We start from the raw sequence: 15,919 nt of genomic DNA, 5'->3' as shown, positions 1-15,919 counted from the left end.
GGATGAGTGACTGGGTACATGAGTGTCTGGATTGGTGACTGAGTGGGTGCATGAATGGGTCTGGGGGTGAGTGAATGGGTGTGTGGTGGGTGTATGGGTAAGTGCATGAGTGGCTGTATTGGTGAGTGAGATGGTGCATGAGCGGTTGTATGGATGAGTGACTGGGTATATGTGTGTCTGTATAGGTGACCAAGTGTGTGTATGAATGGTTCTGTGGTTGAGTGAGTTGGTGTATGGTGGGTGTATGGGTATGTGCATGAGTGGCGGTATTCATGACTTAGGGTGTGCATGAGTGGTTGTATAGGTGAGTGAGTGGGTGCATGGTGGGTGTATGAGTAAGTGCATGAGTGGCTGTATTGGTGAGTGAAAGGCTGCGTGAGTGGTTGTATGGATGACTGGCTGGCTATATGAGTGTCTGTATAGGTGACCTAGTGGGTGCGTGAATGGGTCTGGGGGTGAGTGAGTGACTGCATGGTGGGTGTATGGGTAAGTGCATGAGTGGTTGTAATGGTGAGTGAGAGGGTGCATGAGTGGTTGTATGGATGAGTGAATGGGTATATGAGTGTCTTTATAGGTGACCGAGTGGGTGCATGAATGGGTCTGTGGGTGAGTGAGTGGCTGCATGGTGGGTGTATAGGTGAGTGCATGAGTGGCTGTATTGATGAGTGAGAGGGTGTGTGAGTGGTTGTATGGGTGACTGGGTATATGAGTGTCTGGATCGGTGACTGAGTGGGTGCATGAATGGGTCTGTGGGTGAGTGAGTGGCTGCATGAATAGGTCTGGGGTGAGTGAGTGGCTGTGTGGTGGGTGTATGGGTAAGTGCATGAGTGGCTGTATTGGTGAGTGAGAGGCAGCATGAGTGGTTGTATGGATGAGTGACTGGGTATTTGAGTGTCTGTATAGGTGACCGAGTGGGTGCATGAATGGGTCTGGGGGTGATTCCATGAATGGGTCTGGGGGGAGTGAGTGGCTGCATGGTGGGTGTATGGGTAAGTGCATGAGTGGCTGCATTGGTAAGTGAGAGGGTGCGTGAGTGGTTGTATGGATGAGTGACTGGGTATATGAGTGTCTGTATCGGTGACCGAGTGGATGCATGAATGCGTCTGGGGTTGTGTGAGTGGCTGCTTGGTGGGTGTATGGGTAAGTGCATGAATGGCTGTATTGGTGAATGGTTGTATGGATGAGTGACTGGGTATATGAGTGTCTGTATAGGTGAACGAGTGGGTGCATGGATGGGTCTGTGGGTGAGTGAGTGGTTGCATGGTGGGTGTATGGGTAAGTGCATGAGTGGCTATATTGGTGAGTGAGAGGGTGCGTTAGTGGTCGTATGGATGATTGGCTGGGTATATGAGTGTCTGTATAGGTGACCGAGTGGGTGCATGAATGGGTCTGGGGGTGAGTGAGTGACTGCATGGTGGGTGTATGGGTAAGTGCATGAGTGGCTGTAATGTTGAGTGAGAGTGTGCATGAGTGGTTGTATGGATGAGTGACTGGCTGTTTGAGTGTCTGTATAGGTGACCAGTGGGTGCATGAATGGGTATGTGGGTGAGTGAGTGGCTGCGTTGGGGGTGTATGGGTAAGTGCATGAATGGCTGTATTGGTGAGCGAGAGGGTGCGTGAGTGGTTGTATGGATGAGTGACTGAGTATATGAGTGCCTGGATCGGTGACCGAGTGGATGCATGAATGCGTTTGGGGGTGAGTGAGTGGCTGCATGGTGGTTGTATGGGTAAGTGCATGAGTGGCTGTAATGTTGAGTGAGAGTGTGCATGAGTGGTTGTTTGGATGAGTGACTGGGTATTTGAGTGTCTGTATAGGTGACCGAGTGGGTGCATGAATGGGTCTGGGGGTGATTCCATGAATGGGTCTGGGGGGAGTGAGTGGCTGCATGGTGGGTGTATGGGTAAGTGCATGAGTGGCTGTATTGGTAAGTGAGAGGTTGCGTGAGTGGTTGTATGGATGAGTGACTGGGTATATGAGTGTCTGTATCGGTGACCGAGTGGATGCATGAATGCGTCTGGGGTTGTGTGAGTGGCTGCTTGGTGGGTGTATGGGTAAGTGCATGAATGGCTTTATTGGTGAATGGTTGTATGGATGAGTGACTGGGTATATGAGTGTCTGTATAGGTGAACGAGTGGGTGCATGGATGGGTCTGTGGGTGAGTGAGTGGTTGCATGGTGGGTGTATGGGTAAGTGCATGAGTGGCTATATTGGTGAGTGAGAGGGTGCGTGAGTGGTTGTATGGATGAGTGTTTGGGTATATGAGTGTCTGTATAGGTGACCGAGTGGGTGCATGAATGGGTCTGTGGGTGAGTGAGTGGCTGCATGGTGGGTGTATGGGTAAGTGCATGAGTGGCTATATTGGTGAGTGAGAGGGGGCATGAGTGGTTGTATGGATGAGTGACTGGGTATATGAGTGTCTGGGTCGGTGACCAAGTGGGTGCATGAATCAGTCTGTGGGTGAGTGAGTGGGTGCATGAATCGGTCTGCAGATGAGTGAGTGGCTGCATGGTTGGTGTATGGGTAAGTGCTTGAGTGGCTGTATTGGTGAGTGAGAGGGTGTGTGAGTGGTTGTATGGATGAGTGAGTGGGTATATAAGTGTCTGTATAGGTGACTGAGTGGGTGCATGAATGGGTCTGGGGGTGAGTGAGTGGCTGCATGGTGGGTCTATGGGTAAGTGCATGAATGGCTGTATTGGTGAGTGAGAGGGTGCGTTAGTGGTTGTATGGATGAGTGACTGGGTACATGAGTGTCTGGATTGGTGACTGAGTGGGTGCATGAATGGGTCTGGGGGTGAGTGAATGGGTGTGTGGTGGGTGTATGGGTAAGTGCATGAGTGGCTGTATTGGTGAGTGAGATGGTGCATGAGCGGTTGTATGGATGAGTGACTGGGTATATGTGTGTCTGTATAGGTGACCAAGTGTGTGTATGAATGGTTCTGTGGTTGAGTGAGTTGGTGTATGGTGGGTGTATGGGTATGTGCATGAGTGGCGGTATTCATGACTTAGGGTGTGCATGAGTGGTTGTATAGGTGAGTGAGTGGGTGCATGGTGGGTGTATGAGTAAGTGCATGAGTGGCTGTATTGGTGAGTGAGAGGCTGCGTGAGTGGTTGTATGGATGACTGGCTGGCTATATGAGTGTCTGTATAGGTGACCTAGTGGGTGCGTGAATGGGTCTGGGGGTGAGTGAGTGACTGCATGGTGGGTGTATGGGTAAGTGCATGAGTGGTTGTAATGGTGAGTGAGAGGGTGCATGAGTGGTTGTATGGATGAGTGAATGGGTATATGAGTGTCTTTATAGGTGACCGAGTGGGTGCATGAATGGGTCTGTGGGTGAGTGAGTGGCTGCATGGTGGGTGTATAGGTGAGTGCATGAGTGGCTGTATTGATGAGTGAGAGGGTGTGTGAGTGGTTGTATGGGTGACTGGGTATATGAGTGTCTGGATCGGTGACTGAGTGGGTGCATGAATGGGTCTGTGGGTGAGTGAGTGGCTGCATGAATAGGTCTGGGGTGAGTGAGTGGCTGTGTGGTGGGTGTATGGGTAAGTGCATGAGTGGCTGTATTGGTGAGTGAGAGGCAGCATGAGTGGTTGTATGGATGAGTGACTGGGTATTTGAGTGTCTGTATAGGTGACCGAGTGGGTGCATGAATGGGTCTGGGGGTGATTCCATGAATGGGTCTGGGGGGAGTGAGTGGCTGCATGGTGGGTGTATGGGTAAGTGCATGAGTGGCTGTATTGGTAAGTGAGAGGTTGCGTGAGTGGTTGTATGGATTAGTGACTGGGTATATGAGTGTCTGTATCGGTGACCGAGTGGATGCATGAATGCGTCTGGGGTTGTGTGAGTGGCTGCTTGGTGGGTGTATGGGTAAGTGCATGAATGGCTTTATTGGTGAATGGTTGTATGGATGAGTGACTGGGTATATGAGTGTCTGTATAGGTGAACGAGTGGGTGCATGGATGGGTCTGTGGGTGAGTGAGTGGTTGCATGGTGGGTGTATGGGTAAGTGCATGAGTGGCTATATTGGTGAGTGAGAGGGTGCGTGAGTGGTTGTATGGATGAGTGTTTGGGTATATGAGTGTCTGTATAGGTGACAGAGTGGGTGCATGAATGGGTCTGTGGGTGAGTGAGTGGCTGCATGGTGGGTGTATGGGTAAGTGCATGAGTGGCTATATTGGTGAGTGAGAGGGGGCATGAGTGGTTGTATGGATGAGTGACTGGGTATATGAGTGTCTGGGTCGGTGACCAAGTGGGTGCATGAATCAGTCTGTGGGTGAGTGAGTGGGTGCATGAATCGGTCTGCAGATGAGTGAGTGGCTGCATGGTTGGTGTATGGGTAAGTGCTTGAGTGGCTGTATTGGTGAGTGAGAGGGTGTGTGAGTGGTTGTATGGATGAGTGAGTGGGTATATAAGTGTCTGTATAGGTGACTGAGTGGGTGCATGAATGGGTCTGGGGGTGAGTGAGTGGCTGCATGGTGGGTCTATGGGTAAGTGCATGAATGGCTGTATTGGTGAGTGAGAGGGTGCGTTAGTGGTTGTATGGATGAGTGACTGGGTACATGAGTGTCTGGATTGGTGACTGAGTGGGTGCATGAATGGGTCTGGGGGTGAGTGAATGGGTGTGTGGTGGGTGTATGGGTAAGTGCATGAGTGGCTGTATTGGTGAATGGTTGTATGGATGAGTGACTGGGTATATGAGTGTCTGTATAGGTGAACGAGTGGGTGCATGGATGGGTCTGTGGGTGAGTGAGTGGTTGCATGGTGGGTGTATGGGTAAGTGCATGAGTGGCTATATTGGTGAGTGAGAGGGTGCGTTAGTGGTCGTATGGATGATTGGCTGGGTATATGAGTGTCTGTATAGGTGACCGAGTGGGTGCATGAATGGGTCTGGGGGTGAGTGAGTGACTGCATGGTGGGTGTATGGGTAAGTGCATGAGTGGCTGTAATGTTGAGTGAGAGTGTGCATGAGTGGTTGTATGGATGAGTGACTGGCTGTTTGAGTGTCTGTATAGGTGACCAGTGGGTGCATGAATGGGTATGTGGGTGAGTGAGTGGCTGCGTTGGGGGTGTATGGGTAAGTGCATGAATGGCTGTATTGGTGAGCGAGAGGGTGCGTGAGTGGTTGTATGGATGAGTGACTGAGTATATGAGTGCCTGGATCGGTGACCGAGTGGATGCATGAATGCGTTTGGGGGTGAGTGAGTGGCTGCATGGTGGTTGTATGGGTAAGTGCATGAGTGGCTGTAATGTTGAGTGAGAGTGTGCATGAGTGGTTGTTTGGATGAGTGACTGGGTATTTGAGTGTCTGTATAGGTGACCGAGTGGGTGCATGAATGGGTCTGGGGGTGATTCCATGAATGGGTCTGGGGGGAGTGAGTGGCTGCATGGTGGGTGTATGGGTAAGTGCATGAGTGGCTGTATTGGTAAGTGAGAGGTTGCGTGAGTGGTTGTATGGATGAGTGACTGGGTATATGAGTGTCTGTATCGGTGACCGAGTGGATGCATGAATGCGTCTGGGGTTGTGTGAGTGGCTGCTTGGTGGGTGTATGGGTAAGTGCATGAATGGCTTTATTGGTGAATGGTTGTATGGATGAGTGACTGGGTATATGAGTGTCTGTATAGGTGAACGAGTGGGTGCATGGATGGGTCTGTGGGTGAGTGAGTGGTTGCATGGTGGGTGTATGGGTAAGTGCATGAGTGGCTATATTGGTGAGTGAGAGGGTGCGTGAGTGGTTGTATGGATGAGTGTTTGGGTATATGAGTGTCTGTATAGGTGACCGAGTGGGTGCATGAATGGGTCTGTGGGTGAGTGAGTGGCTGCATGGTGGGTGTATGGGTAAGTGCATGAGTGGCTATATTGGTGAGTGAGAGGGGGCATGAGTGGTTGTATGGATGAGTGACTGGGTATATGAGTGTCTGGGTCGGTGACCAAGTGGGTGCATGAATCAGTCTGTGGGTGAGTGAGTGGGTGCATGAATCGGTCTGCAGATGAGTGAGTGGCTGCATGGTTGGTGTATGGGTAAGTGCTTGAGTGGCTGTATTGGTGAGTGAGAGGGTGTGTGAGTGGTTGTATGGATGAGTGAGTGGGTATATAAGTGTCTGTATAGGTGACTGAGTGGGTGCATGAATGGGTCTGGGGGTGAGTGAGTGGCTGCATGGTGGGTCTATGGGTAAGTGCATGAATGGCTGTATTGGTGAGTGAGAGGGTGCGTTAGTGGTTGTATGGATGAGTGACTGGGTACATGAGTGTCTGGATTGGTGACTGAGTGGGTGCATGAATGGGTCTGGGGGTGAGTGAATGGGTGTGTGGTGGGTGTATGGGTAAGTGCATGAGTGGCTGTATTGGTGAGTGAGATGGTGCATGAGCGGTTGTATGGATGAGTGACTGGGTATATGTGTGTCTGTATAGGTGACCAAGTGTGTGTATGAATGGTTCTGTGGTTGAGTGAGTTGGTGTATGGTGGGTGTATGGGTATGTGCATGAGTGGCGGTATTCATGACTTAGGGTGTGCATGAGTGGTTGTATAGGTGAGTGAGTGGGTGCATGGTGGGTGTATGAGTAAGTGCATGAGTGGCTGTATTGGTGAGTGAGAGGCTGCGTGAGTGGTTGTATGGATGACTGGCTGGCTATATGAGTGTCTGTATAGGTGACCTAGTGGGTGCGTGAATGGGTCTGGGGGTGAGTGAGTGACTGCATGGTGGGTGTATGGGTAAGTGCATGAGTGGTTGTAATGGTGAGTGAGAGGGTGCATGAGTGGTTGTATGGATGAGTGAATGGGTATATGAGTGTCTTTATAGGTGACCGAGTGGGTGCATGAATGGGTCTGTGGGTGAGTGAGTGGCTGCATGGTGGGTGTATAGGTGAGTGCATGAGTGGCTGTATTGATGAGTGAGAGGGTGTGTGAGTGGTTGTATGGGTGACTGGGTATATGAGTGTCTGGATCGGTGACTGAGTGGGTGCATGAATGGGTCTGTGGGTGAGTGAGTGGCTGCATGAATAGGTCTGGGGTGAGTGAGTGGCTGTGTGGTGGGTGTATGGGTAAGTGCATGAGTGGCTGTATTGGTGAGTGAGAGGCAGCATGAGTGGTTGTATGGATGAGTGACTGGGTATTTGAGTGTCTGTATAGGTGACCGAGTGGGTGCATGAATGGGTCTGGGGGTGATTCCATGAATGGGTCTGGGGGGAGTGAGTGGCTGCATGGTGGGTGTATGGGTAAGTGCATGAGTGGCTGTATTGGTAAGTGAGAGGTTGCGTGAGTGGTTGTATGGATTAGTGACTGGGTATATGAGTGTCTGTATCGGTGACCGAGTGGATGCATGAATGCGTCTGGGGTTGTGTGAGTGGCTGCTTGGTGGGTGTATGGGTAAGTGCATGAATGGCTTTATTGGTGAATGGTTGTATGGATGAGTGACTGGGTATATGAGTGTCTGTATAGGTGAACGAGTGGGTGCATGGATGGGTCTGTGGGTGAGTGAGTGGTTGCATGGTGGGTGTATGGGTAAGTGCATGAGTGGCTATATTGGTGAGTGAGAGGGTGCGTGAGTGGTTGTATGGATGAGTGTTTGGGTATATGAGTGTCTGTATAGGTGACAGAGTGGGTGCATGAATGGGTCTGTGGGTGAGTGAGTGGCTGCATGGTGGGTGTATGGGTAAGTGCATGAGTGGCTATATTGGTGAGTGAGAGGGGGCATGAGTGGTTGTATGGATGAGTGACTGGGTATATGAGTGTCTGGGTCGGTGACCAAGTGGGTGCATGAATCAGTCTGTGGGTGAGTGAGTGGGTGCATGAATCGGTCTGCAGATGAGTGAGTGGCTGCATGGTTGGTGTATGGGTAAGTGCTTGAGTGGCTGTATTGGTGAGTGAGAGGGTGTGTGAGTGGTTGTATGGATGAGTGAGTGGGTATATAAGTGTCTGTATAGGTGACTGAGTGGGTGCATGAATGGGTCTGGGGGTGAGTGAGTGGCTGCATGGTGGGTCTATGGGTAAGTGCATGAATGGCTGTATTGGTGAGTGAGAGGGTGCGTTAGTGGTTGTATGGATGAGTGACTGGGTACATGAGTGTCTGGATTGGTGACTGAGTGGGTGCATGAATGGGTCTGGGGGTGAGTGAATGGGTGTGTGGTGGGTGTATGGGTAAGTGCATGAGTGGCTGTATTGGTGAGTGAGATGGTGCATGAGCGGTTGTATGGATGAGTGACTGGGTATATGTGTGTCTGTATAGGTGACCAAGTGTGTGTATGAATGGTTCTGTGGTTGAGTGAGTTGGTGTATGGTGGGTGTATGGGTATGTGCATGAGTGGCGGTATTCGTGACTTAGGGTGTGCATGAGTGGTTGTATAGGTGAGTGAGTGGGTGCATGGTGGGTGTATGAGTAAGTGCATGAGTGGCTGTATTGGTGAGTGAGAGGCTGCGTGAGTGGTTGTATGGATGACTGGCTGGGTATATGAGTGTCTGTATAGGTGACCTAGTGGGTGCGTGAATGGGTCTGGGGGTGAGTGAGTGACTGCATGGTGGGTGTATGGGTAAGTGCATGAGTGGTTGTAATGGTGAGTGAGAGGGTGCATGAGTGGTTGTATGGATGAGTGAATGGGTATATGAGTGTCTTTATAGGTGACCGAGTGGGTGCATGAATGGGTCTGTGGGTGAGTGAGTGGCTGCATGGTGGGTGTATAGGTGAGTGCATGAGTGGCTGTATTGATGAGTGAGAGGGTGTGTGAGTGGTTGTATGGGTGACTGGGTATATGAGTGTCTGGATCGGTGACTGAGTGGGTGCATGAATGGGTCTGTGGGTGAGTGAGTGGCTGCATGAATAGGTCTGGGGTGAGTGAGTGGCTGTGTGGTGGGTGTATGGGTAAGTGCATGAGTGGCTGTATTGGTGAGTGAGAGGCAGCATGAGTGGTTGTATGGATGAGTGACTGGGTATTTTAGTGCCTGTATAGGTGACCAAGAGGGTGCATGAATGCGTCTGCGGGTGAGTGATTGGCTGCATGGTGGGTGTATGGGTTAGTGCAAAAGTGGCTGTATTGGTGAGTGAGAGGGTGCGTGAGTGGTTGTATGGATGAGTGACTGGGTATATGACTGTCTGGATCTATGACCGAGTGGGTGCATGAATGGGTCTGAGGGTGAGTGAGTGGCTGCATGGTGGGTCTATGGGTAAGTGCATGAATGGCTGTATTGGTGAGTGAGAGGTTGTGTGAGTGGTTGTATGGATGAGTGACTGGGTATATGAGTGTATGGATTGGTGACCGAGTGGGTGCATGAATGGGTCTGGGGGTGAGTGAGTGGCTGCATGGTGGGCGTATGAGTAAGTGCATGAATTGCTGTATTGGTGAGTGAGAGGGTGCGTTAGTGGTTGTATGGATGAGCGACTGGGTACATGAGTGCCTGGATTGGTGACTGAGTGGGTGCATGAATTGGTCTGGGGGTGAGTGAATGGGTGTGTGGTGGGTGTATGGGTAAGTGCATGAGTGGCTGTATTGGTGAGTGAGAGGGTGCATGAGCGGTTGTACGGATGAGTGACTGGGTACATGTGTGTATGTATAGGTGACCGAGTGGGTGCATGAATGGTTCTGTGGGTGAGTGGGTGGGTGTATGGTGGGTGTATGGGTAAGTGCATGAGTGGCTGTATTGGTGACTGATGGTGTGCATGAGTGGTTGTATAGCTGAGTGAGTGGGTGCATGGTGGATGTATGGGTAAGTGCATGAGTGGCTGTATTGATGAGTGAGAGTGTGCATGAGCAGTTGTATGGATGAGTGACTGCGTATATGAGTGTCTGGATCGGTGACCGAGTGGGTAGGTGAATGGTTCAGTGGGTGAGTGGCTGCATGGTGGGTGCATGGGTAAGTGGATGAGTGGCTGTATTGGTGAGTGAGAGGGTGCATGAGCGGTTGTATGGATGAGTGACTGGGTATATGAATGTCTATATAGGTGACCGAGTGGGTGCATGAATGGGTCTGTGTCTGAGTGAGTGGCTGCATGGTGGATGTATGGGTAAGTGCATGAGTGGCTTTATTGGTGAGTGGGACGGTGCGTGTGTTGTTACATAGGTGACCGAGTGGGAGCATGAATGGGTCTGTGGGTGAGTGAGTGGCTGCATGGTGGGTGTATGGGTAAGTGCATGAGTGGCTGTATTGGTGAGTGAGAGGGTGCATCAGTGGTTGTATGGATGAGTGACTTGGTATATGAGTGTCTGTATAGGTGACCGATTGGGTGCATGACTGGGTCTGGGGGTGAGTGAGTGGCTGTGTGGTGGGTGTATGGGTAAGTGCATGAGTGGCTGTATTGGTGAGTGAGAGGGTACATGAGCGATTGTATGGATGAATGACTGGGTATATATGTGTCTGTATAGGTGACCGAGTGGGTTCATGAATGGGTCTGAGTGAGTGGCTGCGTGGTGGTTGTATGGGTAAGTGCATGATTGGCTCTATTGGTGAGTGAGAGGATGCATTTGTGGTTGTATGGATGAGTGACTGGGTATATGAGTGTCTGGATTGGTGACCGAGTGGGTGCATGAATAGGTCTGGGGATGAGTGAGTGGCTGCGTGGTGGTTGTATGGGTAAGTGCATGAGTGGATGTATTGGTCAGTGAGAGGGTGCATAAGTGGTTGTATAGGTGAGTGAGTGGCTCATGAGTTTCAGTATGGGTAAGTGAGAGGGTGCATAAGTGGTTCTATGGGTGAGTGAGTGGGTGTGTGTGAGGGTGTATGAGTGAATGGCAGGGTGTGTGAGTAGTGGTTTGGGTGAGTGAGTGCATGCATGAGTGTGTGTATGGATGCGTCACTGCATGAGTGACTGTATGAATGAGTGGATGTGTGAGTAGTTCTGTGGATTAATGTGTGGTTATGGAAGTAGTGTCAGGACAGACACTTTCACTATCCACTACAGTTGTGTAGGGTGGTCTGAGCTGCACTGTGTGCCCACATCTAAGTACTGTTGTGCAGACTCACTACAGTCCTCCAGCATGCAGAGCACCATAAATTAAACCTGGGTGTTGGGGAGTAACAGAATACAAAGCACTTCACCAGAGCATCAGTGGATCTGCTAACCCACTGGAATGAACCACAATCCCCTGGAGGATGGCCAATTCTGTCTGAGCTGCAAATCAAACTCCTAAGTCCACGGTCCATTCTTATGTATATTGTAGCTGAGATGATATGTTAAAGGTCTGGGGAAGCGAGCAAAGCAACATTTGTAAATCGAACTCACAGGATAATATTACGAAGATCAGTGGTGCAGTATGGGTAGGTGCAGTAGCACCAGGATCACAAAGAGCACAAAAGTCACAAAAACCCAAGCAGTAAACAAAGTGTAATGGCTTCAATCCTCACCATCTGCAAAGTTGAGGCCATGGCCTCATCAATCCGAAAGGGCAAAGTCCACATTTGTTTCAGCTGTGACCTCCTTTCAACTATATGCAAACCAGCTGGGTGCACATGAACTGATGTATCCACCTTAGTGCTCCTGAAATGTGCAGCATTTTCAACCTAGTGCTTAATCTGTAAATAAAAACGTGCTGTTGCCCAAAGCCCTCCTCTAAAACATGCGGCTGCTGCAATTAAATGGGTGAACATGGAATACAGAGGCAGGGTAATCCTGAAGCCATCTTGGGCCTTTCAATCCATTTACAGCCACTCCCTGCCCCTTCAGCTCACTATTGCAGCTTTCTGCTTTCTCCCATTGTGACGCTTTTTCACTTTTCTCTCCAGCCGTCTTTCTCATATGTGTCTTTTGCTCTCAGTAAATGGGTGAGGCAGAACAATAAGTGCTGGTGCCCCGCACCGGAAAGAACAAGCACAAATTAAGCAATGGTAGAGCATGAACTCTGAAGTGAACATCTGTTTTATGATTTTCTGTAAACAATGTTATTTATCTCTCTTTTAGCCTGGACCTAGATAAGGATGGTGCAGCCACTGATATCTAACAAGTGAAGGTAAAATCAAGGTCTAGACTTACATCTCTATACTTCTAAGATTTCCTTACTTGAATGATTACTTTCAGGGAGCTGAACTCGAGCCCTAAGGTAACTGTAACTCGCGCCCTCGCCATGCACTGATAATAACCCCAGATATTACATCCCTCAAGACAACTTCTATAGCGTCATTAAAAATATAAATGAAACATTAGCTTTCAAATTATTGTAGAAAAAACGGTGCATGGTGGGGGTGCGAGTTATAGTTACCTAAGGGAGCGAGTTATAGTAACTTGTGATAACTCTGCTGAATTTCTGTGGTTTTGTACGAGCAAATTCAGAACCTAACTATAAGATCCCTCTAACTTTTGTGTACTTTTCAGTGAATTCCTACGGATTTTATAATTCTATTTCCTAACTGCTATAACGTCTCTCTAACCTTTGTTACAAAGGTTAAAATAACGTTGTCGTTAGGTGAGAATTTCAGTGACAACATAACTTTTTAAATGTACAAAATCACTGAACTTGACATATTATAGTTAGCGCTGGTAACTATGACTCGTGCCATAAGGTAACTATACCCGTGACCCCACCATGCATAGTTTTCTCATCAATAATTTCATTGCAAGTGTTGCAGTTATATTGTCAACGATATCATAGAAGATGTCATGAGTGATGCAATTTGTGGGGTAATTAGCCGTGCATGGTGAAGGTGTGAGTTATAGTTCCCTTGGGACACGAGTTATGGTTACCAGAGCTAAATATAACTGGTGAATTTCAGTGGTTTTGCACATTCAAAACATGGCACCTCACCCTGAGACTTATTAGGCGCCAGGCCCTCCACCCCCGGGCCAAATTGCATTAAAAAGGGAAAGGGCGGGCCAAATTGCTGCTCCCATCCTCAAGTCTTATGAGGCCTCGGGACCTTATCCTGTGCCCAGGCCCTGCTTCCAACTCCCCGCAGGCACCCAACCCCATGCTGTGCTCTTCGAATGCTTGGCCAAAGAGCCTGGCCTTTGGCTAGCCATGTGGCCAACAAACCCAAAGGCAGTCAACCTCCTACAGGCGGCCAGCCCAACGCCATGCACAGCCTTTGGCGAGGGCAGTGAAGGTTTGGCCTTTAGGCACCAGTGACCCCATCTCCCAGAGCCAAAACATATTTGTTAAGGGGAGGGGGCATGTATCCCCCTCAAGAAGCCATAATTGGCCCCTTGGACTCCATCCTCCAGTGACAAATTCCAATAAAAAGGGGAAAGGGTCCATGTGGTCCCCTCCCAGACCTTTAATAGGCCCCAGGAACACTATCCTCTGGGGTCGTATATAATTTAAAAGGGGGAGGAGCCTATTGTCACCCTGCGGACCCCATCCACCAAAGGTTTTCAAAATTATAGGTCAGTACACTGGTGCCCACCCACTAAGAAACACATATTAAGGGGAGCTGGGTGCACTAACCACTCCCCGCCACCCCCCAGGAGTCTCATGAGGCGTGAGTACTCCCTCCCCTGGGGCCAAACTTAATTGAAAAGGAGAGAGGGGCTGTGCAGCACCCCATCCCGAGCCCCATTAGGTCCCAGGGAAAAAACCACAGGGAAGAAAGGGCTGAATTCTTCTAAAAATAAAATAAACACGTTTTCTCTTCTTGAAGTTTTAGTGAGTGCTGGCAGTGATCCCCTAGATCATTGCCTACTCGCCCAAAAACATTTGCCACAATTTACCAAGAGGAAGACGCCCAAAGGAAAGCCCTTCACTTTTTTAACAGTTCCTACTACAAACTGTGGTTCAGTAACTCTTCACTGCTTTGTGACTGGTGTTAGGATTGTAAAGCATTCATAAATATTGTTGCAAATCCCACTTTGAAAGGGACCCCTACAAAACGCCTCTTCCAACTTGTGATTATTAATTCATTTCTAAACCCATGTCAGAGGTCAGTAAAACTTTACGTGGGTTTGGTACATTAAACACATTTTCAGCTTCATTAAAGCCACAAGATCAGTGAAGTGCAGGGTTTGAACGGGTAAAAACCTTAGTGCATCTGGCACTATATTCTTTGTAGCTCCTTCGTGGGCAGCGTCCACCTACAATCCTACACTCACTGTTTCATACAAAACAACACAACTGATCAGCCCATAATGACCCTATCTACAGGTGACCAACAAACGTGATCATGGACCATCACCCAGGGACACAGGCTCTGAAGCTATTACTGGCAACATATGCAGAACCATCAACATGCAAGTGAAGGTGCCCCACCGACCCCTCTGATTGAGTCTACTGGACTCCAAATACCATAATGCTGCCACCAGCCAGGTCCTGAAGAAACAACTAAGGGAGACATATGCTCTAAACTACAGGGTAGGAGGCCAATGGATTCCTTCCCGAATGTCCGGCAGCCCTGAGGTAACCCCTGAAAAGCACCACATCAGCAGTGTTAGGAGCCCCTTCAGATGAGGGATCACAAGCTGTGCCAGAAAGGCTGAAAGTGTTGAGGAGACTGAGGACAAAGGAATGATGTGCACACACAGACCCTTTATCCCCCAGACAGGAGCTTGTAATATAGAAGAGAAACCTGAACAGCTTTAGTTTGCCTAAGACTGATTGTTAACGGGGCTAACACCAGCCCAATGTGGCAGAGATGAGAAGAATGCAACACTGACACTGTTCACAGGGGTCTTAAGGACTGCAGGTGCCCCCGACACAGAGCTGGATCACTGAGATAGAGTGCCCGCCACCTCATAAAGAGCAGATATCTCTGGGTTTCTGTTATGGGGCCCTCTACTAGTGTACAAGTTACAGTCATTTCTCTGACGACCCCACTAGAATTATCATCAAACAATTCAGCCTCACTATCTTTCAAGTCAGTGGGAGGTTTCAAAACATCCACAGAAATAAGACAAAATCTAACTTAATCACAACAGCATATATATGGCAGCTTCTAATGTGTCATAAATAAGTTTGCACAGTCTGTAAACACCAAACTAACTGAATATATCTCCACCTGATGCATTGGTTGTTAAATGGTTCCTAATCTTGGTTGAAAAAATTAGATCCCCCTGACACTTCATAATCAAAACCATCAAACAAAGTTGGGGGACATCATCTTTTCCAAAAGTTACATCACGTGGCATTGCACACATTCCATGTTCTATCAGTTCAACATTACATGTTTATTTGTGAATCATGCTGAGAAGTATTTGGTGTTAATGTAAATTTGTAAAATAAATAACATGACAGCATAAATAACATCCATGAAGGTCCTCTTCAGTGGACACTACAACTACATCTGGGTGCATATTTACTGATGTTTTTCACGGCCTGCCATGTAAAGTAACACAATGCAAAAAACAGCAGCAATGTACTTATTTTTTATTTTTAAAGATGTCTCCTTGTAACAAAGACAAGCAGAGGTGCAGCTGTGAGTCAGAAGCATAGTGGCATAGGGCTTCCCACAACAAGCAGGAAAAATAAGCTTCTCTAGAAATAGTACTTGTGTGAATAGCTACAAATGTACTACTTTCTAGAATTACCAAAAACCTTTCCAGCAGTAGACCTTTAAATCTGTGCCTGGCACTGATTTCCATGTATGATCCTAGAACGTCATGTGCAAGCTTCCCAAGCTCACATTTCCCAAGTGCACGATCGACCTGATGTGCAACTGAACATTTTATCTTTTCTTTTGTTTTTCCATTAGAAAAATATTTCCCTGTGAAGAAACCTCCTCACTCAGTCACTCACACACATGCACACATACACAGTCACTCACACCCATTCATTTGCACACATACACTTATCCATTGGCAACACTCATTACCAAATATTCAAACATACATGTATGCACACACCAAATATTAATTTAAAAAAACACACACACTTAATTGCATCTCTTTCTCTGATGTTCCAGGGGGGTTGGGACTGCTGCCTTGCCTCATTGGTTGACCTTAGGTCATCCAATGAGGGAAGACAGCTGTCCCAAGCCTAGGCTGTCCTAGGAGGGTTACGACTTCTGCCTTCC

The sequence above is a fragment of the Pleurodeles waltl genome, chromosome 2_1 (assembly GCF_031143425.1).
Source record: "Pleurodeles waltl isolate 20211129_DDA chromosome 2_1, aPleWal1.hap1.20221129, whole genome shotgun sequence".
In the NCBI taxonomy this organism is placed as follows: Eukaryota; Metazoa; Chordata; class Amphibia; order Caudata; family Salamandridae; genus Pleurodeles; species Pleurodeles waltl.
The sequence above is the reverse complement of the archived record's forward strand: the minus strand, read 5'-3'. Positions refer to the sequence as shown.